The sequence below is a fragment of the Rhinopithecus bieti genome, unplaced genomic scaffold, assembly GCF_001698545.2.
Source record: "Rhinopithecus bieti isolate Rb0 unplaced genomic scaffold, ASM169854v2 scaffold_4600, whole genome shotgun sequence".
NCBI classification, from domain to species: domain Eukaryota; kingdom Metazoa; phylum Chordata; class Mammalia; order Primates; family Cercopithecidae; genus Rhinopithecus; species Rhinopithecus bieti.
Window position 1 is genome coordinate 1,585,314 of NW_016804545.1, and position 16,581 is coordinate 1,601,894.

The 16,581-nt window shown below is 44.5% G+C and overlaps 1 long non-coding RNA gene across 1 annotated transcript in view; it reads right to left on the reverse strand.

The window, feature by feature from the left end:
- Positions 1 to 11,081: 11,081 nt before the first annotated feature.
- Positions 11,082 to 16,581, reverse strand: part of LOC108527680 (uncharacterized) — a 19,799-nt gene continuing 14,299 nt past the window's right edge. The window contains exon 3 of the long non-coding RNA XR_001884889.1: positions 11,082 to 11,299. This is a non-coding gene — a long non-coding RNA (uncharacterized LOC108527680). The remainder of the gene's footprint in view (positions 11,300 to 16,581) is intronic.

Below are 16,581 nucleotides of genomic sequence, written 5' to 3' on the forward strand. Positions count from 1 at the left end.
ATTATAAATATGAATTACTATTTGACAGAAAACATGAAGATGTGCCTGATAAATGTGATTTCTGGTTGATGGAGTGTCTGATAAAGTAGACTTGTCTATAAAAACAAACTTGGCATCCAATAAATATTTTTAGATAGATTTTGTTGAAAGAATCATCATTATCCTCAGACATTTCTTGTTCTTTATGAAATTTCTGTAGATTTCAGTTGTACTTAATTCCTTTATGGAACATGGTAGAACATATATAAAATAATAACAAATTTAGAAAAATGAAATAGAACAAAGATAACTGCAGGTTCACTTTTTGGATCCCCATGGCCTTTGGCTGGAAACCTGATGGCGGGGTTCACCCTCTCTTTGCCTGTTGCTTTAATAAACCAAAGAACCAAGGCTTAGGGACATGAGCAACTTGCGTTTGGCCAGTGGTGGCCAGAGTGGAGCTGGAATCAAGATTTCCTGGCCGGATCCCCAACCTTTTTTGACCCTCGTGACCTGACCAAGTAAATCTCAGGGCAAGACAACAGCATCCCCAGAGACTAAGCCCAGATGGACAGGGCCACAGGAGGATTCTCTGTACCTTGTGGCCCATGCCTGTGTGTCATCTGAGAGGCCCTGTCCACACTGCTGGGAAGTAGTCCTGGCAACTTCGCTCCCTTTCTGTGTTTAATTCTCAACACCAAACCCAACTCCTGCTTCAGTTGCAGTTAAGAATCCAAGACAAATATGCCTCAAGAGGGGAAAACCTGGTGGCTTGATGGAATGAGATTGGAAGGAGGAGACTGGTTTCTAGTCTTGGCTAAAGTACTAGAGTTTTGCATTTAACCAGTTGTTTACACCAGGCAAGATCTTTCATCTCTCTGAGCTCTACTTTCCTGACTTTAAAATGATAGGGTTGAACTAGATGACCTCGAAGGCCCTATGCTGCTTTGAAATCCTTGGAAGCTTCAAATTCCTTTGCACAGTTTCCGAGGGCCTTGGACCAGCCAGTCTCACCGGTAGAGCTCTTGCGCCACCTAGTGGTAAACTCAGAGGCCTTTTTCTCCCTTTTGAGTTCAGGTCCCACCTCAGCTGGAGCAAGAGAACAAAGCCATTTCAGCCCTTTGCAGGACTGTGGCAAACTGCCAGACCTGGGAGGAACACATGTTTAATTCATGTCCTAGAAAGATATGCTATGTGAACACACTGCCATTCCTTATGGCAAAGGCCTTAGTGCGTTGGTCATGTGGTTACAAAGCCAGGTTCCTGATGTCAAGAACACCCAGCAAGGTGCCCCGATAAATGCCACCCAGAAGAGATGTGTTTGGGTTACTCTCTGTATGCTGATTTGTTGCACACTGATCCTTAATGCTTTCAGCTGCTCCCTGGTTAACAGTCATTAGGCATGCATGCAGCACTTTCATCCTGGGCCTCAGCCCTGCTGTCAGAACCCTCCTCCAGATATCTGAAGCGAAAAGAGGCAGGGGACCCCTTGGGTGTCCTGCTGATCTGAAGAAATCCTTCATCCGATGGAAGGTCTTTCTAGGTTCCTCCCCCGACACTCCCATCTAAATAAAAACCACTTCTGAAGCCTGCATGACCCTCAGAGTTGGAATCATCTGAGCTGTGGAGTACTTACCCCACATATGCTGGGATTTGTCAAAAGTTGCCAGTGATCCCAGAATTGCAGCTGACTACCTAATAGTGGATATCACGTCACTCCGCTCATGGGAAGACTACTGTTAATCTGGATCCGGAAGTTCCACGTCATTTGCTTTTGGTTTCTGTGTCCTGGTGAGGCAAGCACAGGCAGCACGGTTGATGCCCATTGTACAGGCAAGAAAACCAAGGTTTGAAAACAGGTTCAGTGACTCTCCAGATAACCAAAGGGAGTGGTGAAGTTACAATAACATGAAGGAACTCTGACACTCTTGTTCAATCACGCAGTGTTTGGGCATTTGTTTTTATGGTCTCAATGAGGGACCTTTGGTTCATAGTTCATTAATTTTCATCACAATCACTATTGAAAACCATTAATTGCCTGTACTTTAAATAGCAGTATGGAGTTTTTGCCTTGCCTAGCAAGACAATGGGTGTCAGTGGGTGGAAGGAGCACTGGGCTGGGGACCAAAAACCCTGAGCTCTTGTTTGACGAGGTCACCACCAAACTGAGGGGCCTGGGAAGTCACAACCACTGAGGCCTCCCCCCTCCTCATCTAGGAAGTGAAGGGGGCAGGAGTAAGGTACGTTTCCTCCCAGAACTCCATATGTGAAAGAAAGGGCATTTCTGATTTAGGGTGTTTTTCACTTTCTCTAACCTTGGATCTGTCCAAGTAAAATGATTAAGCGAGGATATCTGTCTTTGCCAAAGTATGACTTACCTGTTCAGTCCAGATTGTTCAGGTGGGCTTATTGCTTTCTTGATTTGTAACCTTTTGTTTTCCAGTGACCTGGACTGTTTTTGGTATAGAATTTCATTCCCAGGTGATAAATTCCTTTAGGGAAGTGATAGCAAATAGGTTTAATCTTGAGGATCTTGAGGGCCCTTCAAATCAGTGAGCAGTGGCTGTTGGGAGCTCTGTGTTAATGTCTCTGAGGCCATGCTTTAAGGCATCATGGGAACATGATTGATTAGCCATGTCTGCCGTGGGCAGAGGCTGGGGAATGCAGAGGGCAAGGGCTGTATTTGGAATAGCACTGTGGAATTGGAGCAAGGGAAGACATGCCAAATGAAATGGCACAGATCTGCTTAGCAGCAGAGCAGGGATAGGAATCCACACCTCCCCCTTTCAAGTTCAACGGCCTCCCACTCAAGTCTTCCTCTTTATTTGGTGTGATGGGCAATCAGGTGCTTTGAAGATGCTTTCTGATGATGAGGATGAAACTGATGGGCTGGCAGCAGCTTTCTGCCTGCTCTCGCGGCAACGTGTATACCCACACCTGTGTTTCTCCCTTTCTGAGACACAGAAAGCCTCAACCTTTGACAAGAGATTGACCAGGAAACATCAGTAAACACACCAGATGCCTACATACCCATTAAAACATGCCTATCTTCTTCTGGGCAGTTCCAAGAGAGACTTCTAAGAGGTCTGCCTTGCACAACTGACAGGTAGCAGCAGGAGGAGAGGTGCGCCCCAGGCTGTGAGTGGGAGGTCAGAGGGAATGGAGAGGCAGGAACAATGGACCAGCCTCCTTGGCCTCATAGGGGGCATCTGAATGAACGATGATGGCTCTTGGCCTTCCAAACAGCAAAGGCACATTCCCAGAGAGGCCGGCTGTGGAGGGCTCCTGCCCAGATGGACTCGCTGTACTGTGAAGGAACATTCTGTGTTCCCTGACTGGCAGCGGCTGCCCAGCCCATCAGCTTCCCCTGACTGCACACCAAGGGCCCTGACGGCTTTCTCATGGGGCACCCTGGGGCTTCTGCCCCGAGCAGATGCTGGGCTTTAAGTTCCCACAGAGAAGGCTTGCCCGCGGCAGTCCATCCGTCTTCTTCTCCATCTGAGAGGCAGTGTGGCCTGCCCTGAGGGTCTGCAGGGAGCGTTCTCACCAGGCCTGGGAGGATGCTGCCAGGGAGGAGACGGCCCTGGAGCCTGAATGCCTCTTTTGTTTACAATGAGATAAAATCTGCTCTTTTAAAAAGCATCAACACTGCCAAACTCCCAGGTAAAGGGGGTGCAGTTGACTTGCTGCTAGGGAGGAATTCCTTAAGCTCTGCAGGCAGGCTATAAACCCTCCACAGAAAAGGCCTGTGCCTGGCTCTTGGTGATGATGGGATTTCTCCATCAACACATGCACCTCCCCTGCCTGGCAGGCAACTCAGGAGTGAGGAGTGACCTAAGCCAAGTTTCATAGCAGTGGAGGAGCATGCAGTTCACCTTCCAGTCAGTGCCTCAGGGCAAGCCCTTTCCATCCTCTCCATAGTGCCACCTCCCAGCGGGAGAAATGCTTGGTTCACACAAGGGTCCACCCTGCTCCCGTCTGGCTCTTTGAGTTAACGAAGTATCACCCTTTACAGCTCCTGGTTCTGATGCACCAAGATGTCTGATAATAAAAAGAACCCAGTAGTTACACTCCAAGTTGCCTGGGCTTTCTTCTGGGAGGTTGCTCCTTTCTTTGCTGCTATCACCACACATTCCTTTAGTAAGGAAACCTCAAGAGGCCGGACGTCTGCAGCACATGAGCTGTGTGTATTTCCACACCATGATTATTGCCAAGAGGTTAGAAACTGAACATGATTTGGGTCCTGAGGGGCCTTAAATCACTGTCAAATGGGAACTTGCTATAAACCAGCTGACACCAGGGACTAAGTTTCTGTTTCCAAGGACTCCATGAAGGACCCTGCAAGAGAAGAAAGCACATTGTTTAGGCTAAGCTGAATCCCAGCTACTCAAGGCATCCTGGCCTTTGGGATTGGATACGGTAATTTTTGTAAGGATTCCTGACCCAAGCTGTCATGTCAAGCTTCTTTACCCGTCCGGCCACATTTCATGTTCAGATCCATCATGCAGTTCTCTGCATTTTATTGACAAGGCAGAGGTTGTTTCCTGTGCATAACTCCTTACCACCCTCAGGAGGAAGGTCCTCAGACAAATACATGAATGTTCATTCATTCAACAAGCATTATTCAGTATCTACTATACTCCCGGCACTGTGCGAGACTCGGCGTCTCCTGTGGATCCTCAAGGGGCCTTCAGATATGAAAAGTACAAAATGATGCAGGTGCTATGGTAGACTTAAGTATTAGGCTCCATGGGAGCACAGAGTAGGAAGCAGTCATTTCCTACACGGGCAGAGCGTTGAACTGTGGGTGAGGGGCCAGGGAAGCCTCCCAACACCTAACATCTGGAGTTGTTTTGGGGGTAAAAGTTAACACGCAGTTCTTATGTGTACTCTTAGATCTGCGTGCCAGGCATTGTGTTGTCTGCCTGCCCATCTGGTTGGACCAGCATCTGGGGGGTGGGTCAAGTTATCCAAGCTCCCAGGAGATGGGTAGGACAAGAGATTGTCAGTACCTTACTTGTCCACAGTGGGAGCTATATTTGTGCATGGGAGGGTATAACTGCCTGGACAGAGGCCACTCCTTCTGGGGCACAATCCTGCCCAGGAAACCCCAAATAGAGGTTTGCTTCAATAAGAGCTATGTTTATCTAGGAAACCCTCCAAGTTCGGGAGAAAAAAGGAGAACAAAAGAAAAAGAAGAACCCATCCATCCACAGCCAGAGACCTGAATATTGCCCAGGAAATCTTGCTAGGTTTGTCTAGTGAGACCACAGATGTGTGATTTTATGTGGGATGGCTAAGGGAAAATGCTTTTACTGCACATTCGCTGGCCTACCCTGCCACGCCATCATGGCCATTGTGGTTCTCTCTACGCCCAAATCCATGATTCAGGTTTTATAGCTCTTAATAATTGCATCCTTTCATGAGCCTTTTCCAGCAGAGTTACTGCCAGAGTTACCTTTTATATATCTCATATATTAACATGGAAATGACATGGCATTGCTGCCTAGGATTCCTACAGCATAGATACTAATTGACAGCCGAGGACCAAAGGCAGTTCAGCTTGCCTTGCTGATTTCATTGCTCATGGTAGATATAAACAAACTTCTAACTTGAATTATGGCAATTGCTGGGCCATGCCAGAGGTCATAGAACATGCTTTCTTTGTTTTCTGCTATTTGTTATTTTATTTTATGGATTTTTATCTCTTGCTCAATTTCTCTGATCTGTGAGGGCTTTGGGAAGCCACACATGTGCCTATTGCAACCTCTGGAAGTACTTGCAATATCCAAGGCTTCCATTTTGGAGAAACTCCATGCCCTTCAGAAGGGCCTGTAAATTCATCGCCACTGGTGGCTCTCAGGTGCTTATGCTGCAGCTCAGATCAAACTCTTTATTTTCTTCGCCCTTGATCTGGATCTTAACGGAGTGTGTGAGACCAGGAGCTTTGGCAGGGCAGTGCCAGGGTGTTTAGCACTCACTGACCCTCAGTCACTCTGGCCTTCACCAGGCAGCAGCAGTAGAGAGGCAGCTGTTTGTCCGTGGAGCTGCCTCGTCTCCATCTACCAGGTGCCGTCCATGGGGCTGTGACATGGGAGCACAGGCTGGTGCACCGCCACGATGGCAGCCAGGTAGGGCCGGGGCAAATCTCACTTTTGCTTTGTCTTATTGAAAATCATAAGATAAGCTATGTGGTGCATTTAAAAATAATTTCCAAAGCCAGGTGTGGTGGCTCACAACTGTAACGCCAGCACTTTGGGAGGCTGAGGCGGATAGATCACTTGAGGTCAGGAGTTTAAGACCAGCCTGGCCAACATGGTGAAACCCCGTATCTACTAAAAATATAAATTAAAAAAAATTAGTTGGGCGTGGTAGTGGGTGCCTGTACTCCCAGCTACTTGGGAGGCTGAGGCAGGAGAATCGCTTGAACCCAGGAGGCAGAGGCTGCAGTGAGCCAAGATTGCGCCACTGCGTCTAGCCTGGGTGACAGAGCAAGACTCCATCTCAAATAATAATAATAATAATAATAATTTCCAAATTTAAAAGTTGTAAACTATCCGCTGTCACAGGTTAGTTTTAAGACCTGCTTTTTGTCCTTGAGAAAGGGGTATTACCTAATAAGGAATCTTGGAGGGAGGGTGAAGAGGCAAAGTCTGGGAAGCACACAGGGTGGGGAGCGCCTGCGTGTATTCACTTCAGGCTATAATTTTCCTAACAAAGAAAACTGCTGAGCCATTTCAGACCCCCTCCAGCCTGATGCAGTGATTGCTTTGCCCTTCAGGGCTGTAGGGCTTATGGAGCACAGCTCAGCACCAAGTGACCAAGCCACCTGGGTCACTACGCTGGTGGCTCTGAAGCCCAAGGCCTTCCCAGATCTGCAAGAGCTTCTGTAACTGATGAACAGTTTTACACTGTGCCATTGTAAGGACTCACAATCTATATAGGAGGGATGCCAAGTATTCACATGTGTTCAATAACGATTTACTTGGCTCCCCTAGGCCAGACACTTGTGCTAGTCACCAAGGATCCAGTAGTGAACACAACACAGTTGCTATCATTATGGGGCTAATGTTCTAGGGCAGGGATCCCTGGCCCATGGCCTGTTAGGAACCAGGCCACATAGCAGGAGGTGAGCGGTGGGTGAGCAAGCAAACCTTCATGTGTGTTTATAGCTGTTCCTCATTGCTCACATTACCACCTGAGCTCCATCTCCTGTCAGACCAGTGATAGCATTAGATTCTCATAGAAGCGCAAACCTTATTGTGATCTGCGCCTGCGAGCAATCTAGGTTGTGCACTCCTTATGAGAATCTAATGCCTGATGATCTGTCAGTCTCCCAACACCCCCACATGGAACCATCTAGTTGCAGGAAAAAAAACTCAGGGCTCCCACTGATTCTACATTATGGTGAGTTGTATAATTATTTCATTATATATTACAATGTAATAATAATAGAAATAAAGTGCACAATAAGTGTAATTTGTTTGACTCATCCTCAAACCATCCCTCCCCAACCCCACTGGGTCCATAGAAAAATTGTCTGCCACAAAACCAGTTACTGGTGCCAAAAAGAATGGTGACTGCTGTTCTAGGGGAAGGAGATAGACAATAAACAAATAAACACAGTAATCTACAGCACAGCTTCCCATAGTGAGAGACACCAACATGCAGAGTGGGGTAGAAGGATGGGAGCTGCTCTGGGTCAGGCGGTCAGGGGCAGTCTCTGGAGAGCCAACCTTTGACCAGAGAGTCCTGACTTCAGAGGGTGCAAGCCTTGGGGCTACCTGGGGCAGAGCATCTCAGAGGGAGCTGCTCGTCCAGTGTTTAGCAGAAGGAAGAATCCGGCAGGGAGCACCATGAGGTCTAAAAAGCAGCTGCTATCTATTAAGTGCTTGCTATGTATCAAGCACTTTGCACGCCTCTTATGCTGCATACAAACATGGCCTCATTTAACTGTTATAACAGTCCTGTGACATAAATCCAACAGTTTCCATTTTATAGATGATGAAACAGAGGCTGACAGATAACCTAGTCTGCCTCAGAGCAAGTTTGTCTAACCAGCAGCCCAGGACGACTTTGAATGCAGCCCAACACAAATTTGTAAACTTTAAGACATTATGAGATTATTTTGCGATTTTGTTTTTTTAGCTCATCAGCTATCGTTAGTATATGTTATGTGTGGCCCTAAACAATTCTTCTTCTTCCAAGGTGGCCCAGGGAAGCCAAAAGATTGGACACCCCTGTCACAGAGTTAGGAAATGGCAGAGCTGAGACTTGAGCCTGCATCTAGTCTGTGTCCAAAACCCCCTGTTCCCAACCTCCTCCAAGACCTACTGCTCCCCGCTGCTGTAGTGGGAGAGTGCTCACAGGCTCACAGCACTTCGTGTGGAGGAAAGGATACTTTCAAGACCTAGTTTGCCTGAAAGAAGCTTTGCTCATCACGAAAACCCACTTTCTTTTGTGACTGTTTTCTCTCTCTTGCTTGGAAACATTGTCCAGCCAAAGCTGCTCCTCTGGGTGGCTTCCTGAGTCTTTGTGGCTTCATTGTTTTATGTGGTGAATGCTGTTGCCACCAGGATGCCCACGAAGTCTGCTTGGGTCCCCAGCTTTATTTCAGGGCTTCTTGGGGCTGCCAAAAAGTTGTGCAATTCTTTCAAGGCCCTGGCACCGGGAACTCACACTTGTAAGGCTGCTTCATTCTTATGTCAGCTCTGAGACCAGAAAGGACTCTCCAAGGGTAGCCACCTCGGTGCATGCTTCATCCCCAGAACCACATGGGCACAGTGTGGTGCAGAAGAAAGAGCAGCAGTTTGGAATCAGTCAGTTTACACATTTGCAGAGTCTGGTAAAAAAAAAAAAAAAAAAAAAAACAAGAAGACAAAGTAACCAAACTGCACAATCCTGAGCAAATAAGCCAGCAGTCCTCCAAGCCTCAGGGTCCTCATTGTAACAATAGGAGCAGTCTCGCTAACCTCCGTCCACTGTTTTCAGCTGCGATGACACCTCCCATGAGAATATGCTTCTTGCAAAGGATCTCCTTCATCTCTCCCTAGAAGAGAGGAGGAAACAAGATGAAATGCAAGGTGCAAAGCCCAGTGCCTATCTGCTGGATGTGAAATGTCCGCATGCTGTAAAATCACTCTGGGATTTACCCATGCTCTAACAGTGGTTGTGTATGTTGACTATTCTCTGTCCTCAGCCAGCCTACTGGAGGCAAAGTACAGTGATTGGAGGGCATCTCTGCAGGCAGAAGTAGCACTGAAGGCACCTGGAATGAAGATGAGTGGGAAACATCTCAGTAAACACAGCACTATTCACGATAGCCAAGATGTGGAAACAACCTAAGTGCCCATTGATGAATGAATGGATAAATAAACTGTGATATATATATATATGTACATATGTATGTATTACAATATACCTACAATGGAATACTATTCAGCCTTTAAAAAGGACATTCTGCTATTTGCTACAACATGAATGAACCTGGAGTACTTTACGCTAAAAAGTAAGCCAGATACAGAAAGAAAATAACTGCATGATCTCACTTGTATGTGGAATCTAACAAAAAGTCTAATACATAGAAACAGAGGAGAACAGTGGTTACCAAGGATGGGGAGGGGAAAGAAATGGGGAGTTTGTCAAAAGGTACAAAGCTATGTGGGAAGGATAAATGTAAAAATCCAACATACAGCAGGAGGACTATAATTAATAATACCGTGTTGTATATTGAAAAGTTGTGAAGAGACTAGATTTTAGGTGCTCTTACTAAAAACGGGGTAACTAGAGAAGGTAGGGAAGGTGATGAACATGTTAATTTGCTTACCTGTAATAATCGTTTCACTATGTATATCAAAATATCATGTTGTATACCTTAAATATATACAATAGAAAATAAATAATAAAATAAACACAGATTAAAAAAGAAAAACAACTCAAGATACAAATGTACATATGGGTGGCTGTAGATGTAAATCACTGGCTAAGGCATGGATTCTGAGCCTATCCTTTTGAGTTCAGATCGTGGCTCTGCCACTTTCTCACTGTATGATCTTTAGTGACAGCATCTTTTTTCATGGCTTAGGAATTTTTTAAAGTCCCAAATTAGGTAGTTTTAGCTGGTAGATCCTCGGATATGTCTTGTTCCTCTTCTTCACTCTTTGTAAACAGGGGATAATAATACCACCTTCCCCAGGGTTATTGTGAGATTTAATAATATGGACACACAGAGAGAGGGAAAGAGACAGAGCAGTTGGAACAGTCCCTGACAAGCAACATTCAAGTGTTGACTATTATTATTATTAGGGAAGGGCCAGGTAAATGCTGGTGCTTGACACTTGCTTCCTTTAAAAAGAGAAAAGAAACAAGACATAGCCAACATCTGCCAGCTTAAACCACCTAATTTAGGGTAAAAAATTCCAGACGATGAAAAACATGCTGCCACTTAATTATTCAGGGAATGGCTTTTCTCTAGGCAAGGCAATCTGAAATGTGTCCTGGCAAATCAACTCCTTGGCTAAAGACACATAGTGGCTCTTGGTTGGGCGTGGATTAAAGCGCAGCTCCTCCCGCTCTCCAAACTCAGAAAGGAGGAGGAATGTTAAGTGTGGCTGCATTGTCATTAATTAATTTCTCAAGGGTTGCAGTGATCAGGAAGCTCATTAATGTGTTTTAGCTTGCCTTTCATTTAGAGAATGAGTAGGAAATGTAAATGGAGTGCACTTAGAAACCTTAAAAATCTTTCAGTGCTGTAGTGGGAGGGGAGAAACCATGGTATGTCTCTAAGGAAAAGAAAAAACCCACAAGGGCTTCCTTAATCACATGAAAGAGAAGCAATTCTAACTGAACAGCAGCAGAGGCTCCCTGTGGCGTTTCAAAATATTATCATTTGGACTTGGTTGTTCCTGTACTCTTGTGTCATGTTTAAAGATGCCATGCTCCATCCGTATTTATATTTCTCCCAGCAGGGAGCATAATCCTGAATGGCAGATTCCAGGGGCGACGGCTCGGCGGGGCCATTCCACAGGTGCCTGCCGGGAGCTCCCTGGAGTATACAGGAGCAAAGGCCGCATAGAGGAAATCAGATCTCCACGGCTCCCCCTAGCGGAGGCTCTGCTGTCGGGCCAGGTTGGGGGCGAGGCACCAGCGACTTCTCTAATTCTTTAAGGCCAACCTAGGGCCATACCTGTTCTCCTTCATTCTGCTCTTGACCGCCCCCGAGAAGGTGCCTGAAATTGAGCTCATTCCTTCTCCTCTGTGAAGTCAGCATGTTTCAGAGGCCTCCTTTCATAGACGTGGACCAATTCTTCCCTTGCAATTCCTGTTAAATGTATACATAAAGCACTTAGAAGAGGAGGCAGTGTTCTATCATTCTCATTGTGATTGTTAGTGCTAGCTACTGGCAGATAGTGGGCCACCCGGTTTTGGGGGGTGTTTACCCCTCCAGTTTTCACACGGGGCTTCCTGACAACGATCACTAACCAATTCGTCACACGACCAGCCATAGCATCTTGGGTTGTGACTCAAACCTCCCTCTGTCCTATGTCCACATCCTTATCTTTGGTAGACGCAGGTCTCACTTTTACTCTCCCCTCGATGTGGGAGGGAGGGGCTGGGCCTGAGTCCACATACACCCTCTCCAGTAGGACACGTCTCTGGTGCGCATGGACATGAGCCCACAGGAAGCCAAGTTTCTTCTGACCAGAAAAGGGAAGCCAGGTAATCTGTGTCTCTCCCTCCTCCCCAGGGAACAAACACTTAAGTCACTTAACACTTATCCTGCCCCATCTTACCCCACCCCCACCTCTCCCAGGGGACCTTGCATACATGACCCTCTCCTATGACCCCAACCAAACTTTCCTCTTCAGCTCAGTTCAACAAATGTCTATTGAACACCTACTATGTGCCAAGCCCTATGCCAGGTGCTGGGGATCCAAAATGAAAAAGACATGTTTCCACTCTTAAGGAGCAGACTAGGGAGTAAGTCATACCCAGAGGCATTATTCCAACAAATGGAAGTACAGAGGGGGCTGGAACTCAGCCTAGGCCTCCTGTAAAGGAAGGAAGCCTGAGGTTGGCCTTGGCAGACATGTGGCAGGTTCCCCAGGACTGGAGAGTGGTGGGCATGGGACACCGTGGCACGAGCCTCCAAGGGGAGCACAGTGCTTGGTGCACAGTAGGTGGTCAGCACACATACTGAGCTGATGGATGGAGCAGGTAGCCAGCAGTCAGTGCTACCAATGCCTGTGGGGGTTGATGGCACTGAAGAGGGTCTGAAGCCCAAAGCTGAGGAGAGCCTTGAGTGCCAGGTTCTTAATTTATAAGACCTTACCCTACAAGAGTTTGAAGCAAAAGAGTGACATAGTCAGCTTCACATCTTCTTTGCTCATTATTCCACTACCCTAAGGAAGCCTCCTGAGAACTCTGAAGAGTTGCCCTCTAAGATCACAGTCTCATACCAGCCATATTATAACCATGGTGCTCCTTCAGCCAACAAATGGGCTAACTAGACAGCTAATCTTGAGATACTTGGTCGAAAGTTTACAGGGTGAAATGTTCAGTCTCTACCTTAGTTCCTAATCTGTAAACAGACCTTTTGAACTCTATTGAAAAGCTTTCTCCACAAACCTTGCCTACAAACAGGAGTTTATTCCCACCTCCTGCCCTTAACTGCTACAGTGCACTCTTACCATCATGAACACACCTCTGCACATCCCAGTACCCAGTCCTATTTGTACACTTATGGACCAGTATCATAATATGACATCCTGGATCAACTTCTGAAATGCAGTAAGCAACATGTTACAGCACAGGAAAGAATCAACTTCAGGCTTGGGCACAAGGTAGGCCAAGGCTGACATTCAAAAGAGGGGTGTCTATTGTAAAGTCTGGTTTTAAACCTGGATCATGCCTCACTCTTTGAGATTTCTGCTACATTTTAATTTTTCTGAAGATTGAATAAAATAATGAGTAAAGTGCTTAAAAGTGCCCTACCTATATAGTAAGTTCTCAATAACATTGTCTATGTTCATTATGATTAACCAGATAGTTCTGCCAAAGATTCAGGTTATTTATACCTCTGAGGATAGAGAGAAATTTATCTAGTGTGAGAAATGAATTTGGCAGTTTTTAATGTTAATTACTTTGGTATTATTCTTTCATGTTTTGCGTTTATATCTTGGCCGCCTAATTAGACTGTTAGGACTTTGAAGACAGGGATCTTGTTAGATTTGTATGTTTATATCCTTCAAAGAATCCAGCACTATTTCTAGTATGTCATAGATATTCAATAAATAGATCTAGATTAACTCAATGTTAGAAGGGCTCTATAAGTATTAAAGTGTTAATCATCACAATACTCGGCAAGTGATAATCTGCCCCACAATCCTTGTCTTTGCCACCACATCAGGAAAATGGGCAAGACATAGGTTCATGAGGTGGGTAATGAGCCCAAAGGACTGTAGACTACACTGTCTGACTGGTTCACACACCCCAGCTAATCACTGGATCTCTGCTTCCCACTATACACTGGCCCAGGAAACCTCGTGAACTTCTCTGACCTCCAGGCTCCAGGTTCCAGATGCAGCACCGGTTCCCCAGGCATTTATTATGCTAAGGTGCATATGACTCTTCCAAAGGTCAGGAGAGGCCCTGGAGAGCCGGCCCCCTTCTTGGGTATCACTTGCAACAAGTTGGGGCAGACTACATTGGCTTCTTCCTCGCGGTCAAATAATAGGCCATTCAGTCTTGGGGAGAAAAATGAATCAGCAACCCCAGGGCCATTCCAGTGGCCCTGAAAGCTGCCAGCTGGACAGCCCATTTCAAACAACCAATTAGTATGAGCACCACAAGTTGATTTGAGCAAATCCAGGCACCTCTCTGCAAGTACGAGACGGGCCTGCTGTCTGCATGGAAAATGAAGTTGTTTCACCTTCCATGGCATTGTTCCACTCCAAGGAACAAGCTTTATTTATCTCAAAACTTAGCTTCTGTTGACTTGCCAGATGAAAAATGATGTGAAGTTACTGAAATCATCTGCTAAGGGAAATGAATCCAAGCATGGTGAAAGATGTTTTGCTGCTTTTTCAAAGCACATCAGTCAGCTTGTCACGAGCAAAATAGAATTTTGCTACCAGGTAAAGACAATAATTATTTCAATTAGCAACTGAATTAGATGTAGAAAGTAATGAGGAATAAAGATGCTGAGCTAAGTTCAGTAACTCACCACATATGCTTCTCTTTCTTGTTCTAGCTAAAGTAGCAGTAAACAGAGTGAATTCAGCTGTGGGATGATAGGAGCCTTTCCCCGCCAGTGGACTGAGTCTCAATTTATCATTCACTGCCTGATGAAGAGGCAGCATAGCAAACATGAGATGCCAACAGTATTCAGCCTATGCTCAGTTCAGCACCACCCTTGGTGCACAGTGACCCTTGTGGAAAATGGGAAATTATGAAGTTCTATGGTAATTAGTGAAACAATAATTTAAAGATATTTTCAGCTCCACTGCTGAAATAAAATAAGGAAATTCCAAGGATCTAGAGTATTTTTATTCAGCATCTTCTGAGACCATTCTTTTGATTTCACTCATATGCGTTTCTGGAATGGGAAGCAGGAAAAGAGAAGGGGAGAGAGTGCAAGAACTGGGGCTTCCTTATTCTGGGAAGACTTTGACCAAACTAGGCTAATATGGCAGAAAGAAACTGACACAGCTGATGGTCTTTTTGCATGTTTAGCACACCTGAAGTTTCTGCTTTGATTAGCACCCCTCCGTGTTATCTGAAAAGTCTATCACTAAGCAAAAACTGACAGTACTTCAAGTAGTAATTGACAAATTTGTGATCAGAGTGGGAGCTTTAACTTGTCTTTCTTAGTAATTGATAGATCGAACAGCCAAAAAATTCAGTAAAGTTATAAAGATTTGAACAAGGTGATTAACAAGTTTGATATAAAAGACTTATGTAGAGCACTGCACTCAACCACTGAGGAATAAACATTCTTTTGAAAAATCACGTTACCTTTACAAAAACTAATTGTGAATTAGGGCATAAAGCAAATATAAAATCTTAACAAATTAACAGAATAAGTATCATAAGACCACAACACAATTAAGTTAGAAACAAGTTAAAATTATAATTAAAAATCTTCGTACATTTAGAAATTTAAAACACATCACTTAAAAATCCATAGAGACAGAAAGCAGACTGGTGGTTACAAGGGGCTGGGAGGAGAGGGGAATTACTGCTTAATGAGTAGAGGGTTTTCTTTTGGCGTGATGAAAATGTGTTAGAACTGGATAGAGGTGGTAGTTACATAACATTGTGAATGTACTAAATGCCACTAAAGTGTGAACTGTATATTTTAATACGGTTGGCTTTATGCTATGTACTATGATACTGGATTTCTCCCTTATACCATTTATAAAATAAAGTCCAGGTAAAATGAAGGCTTAAATGTAAATTTCACCTCAACAAAAACAAAAGTGCTCATGTCTCTGTGTTTAAACTCTTTTTTTTTTTTTTGATGGAGTCTCTCTCTGTCACCCAGGCTGGAGTGCAGTAGCATGGTCTCAGCTCACTGCAACCTCCGCCTCCTGGGTTCAAGGGATTCTCCTGCCTCAGCCTCCCGAGTAGCTGGGATTACAAGTGTGCACCACCATGTCTGGCTAACTTTTGTATTTTTAGTAGGGACGCGGTTCACCATGTTAGCCAGGCTGGTCTCCAACTTCTGACTTCGTGATCCACCCACCTCGGTCTCCCAAAGTGCTGGGATTACAGGCATGAGCCACCGTGCCCGACTTCTGTGTTTAAATTCTAATGTGTGGATGCACAGGTGTGTATAGTTTATAAAAGTTTTTCAAACTATTCACTTATAACACATACACTTTTCTGTATTAAATGTGTATATTTACATTTTCTATATTATGCTTCAAATAGAGAGTTTTAAAATTAAAAGAAAACGTATTACTTAACTCACGGGTCAAAAAGAAGTTGTACAGCAAAATATAAAAAACTAAGAACTGTATGACAACTACACTAAAAATGTGCAGTTTACAGTGCATTTATTCAGACCAAGTGATGCAGGTGAGAAATCAGCTGTGGTAGAGGACAGCAATGGGTTCTCCTAAGTATGTATAAATACAAATGTATAGGTTTGAATGTTTATTTGGGAAAAAAATACTACTTTAAACTTAAAATTAATAAGCTAAGCATCAAACATAAGAAAGTAGAAAGAAAATAGAAAATTCCCAAAGAAAATAAAAAGAAGGAAATAACCTTAAATTAGATAACAGATACAATAAGGACAATCAACAAAGCCAAAAATTAACACTTTGAAGAGACTAACTTCTGGAAAGACTGTATAAGGAAACTAAAAATATATGTAAAGAGATAAGGCACAAATAATATTAGCAGGGAAAGTAGAATACAAATGATCAAAAAGATAATAGAAATATAAAATGAAAACCTTATCCAATAAGTTTGAAAATGTTCATTAAATGGACAAATTCCTAGAAAAATATAATTTGCTGAAACTGACCAAAAAAGAAATAGAAAGCCTGCATAATCAGCGGTAAAATCTTCCCACAAAATAAATCCTAAGCTTAG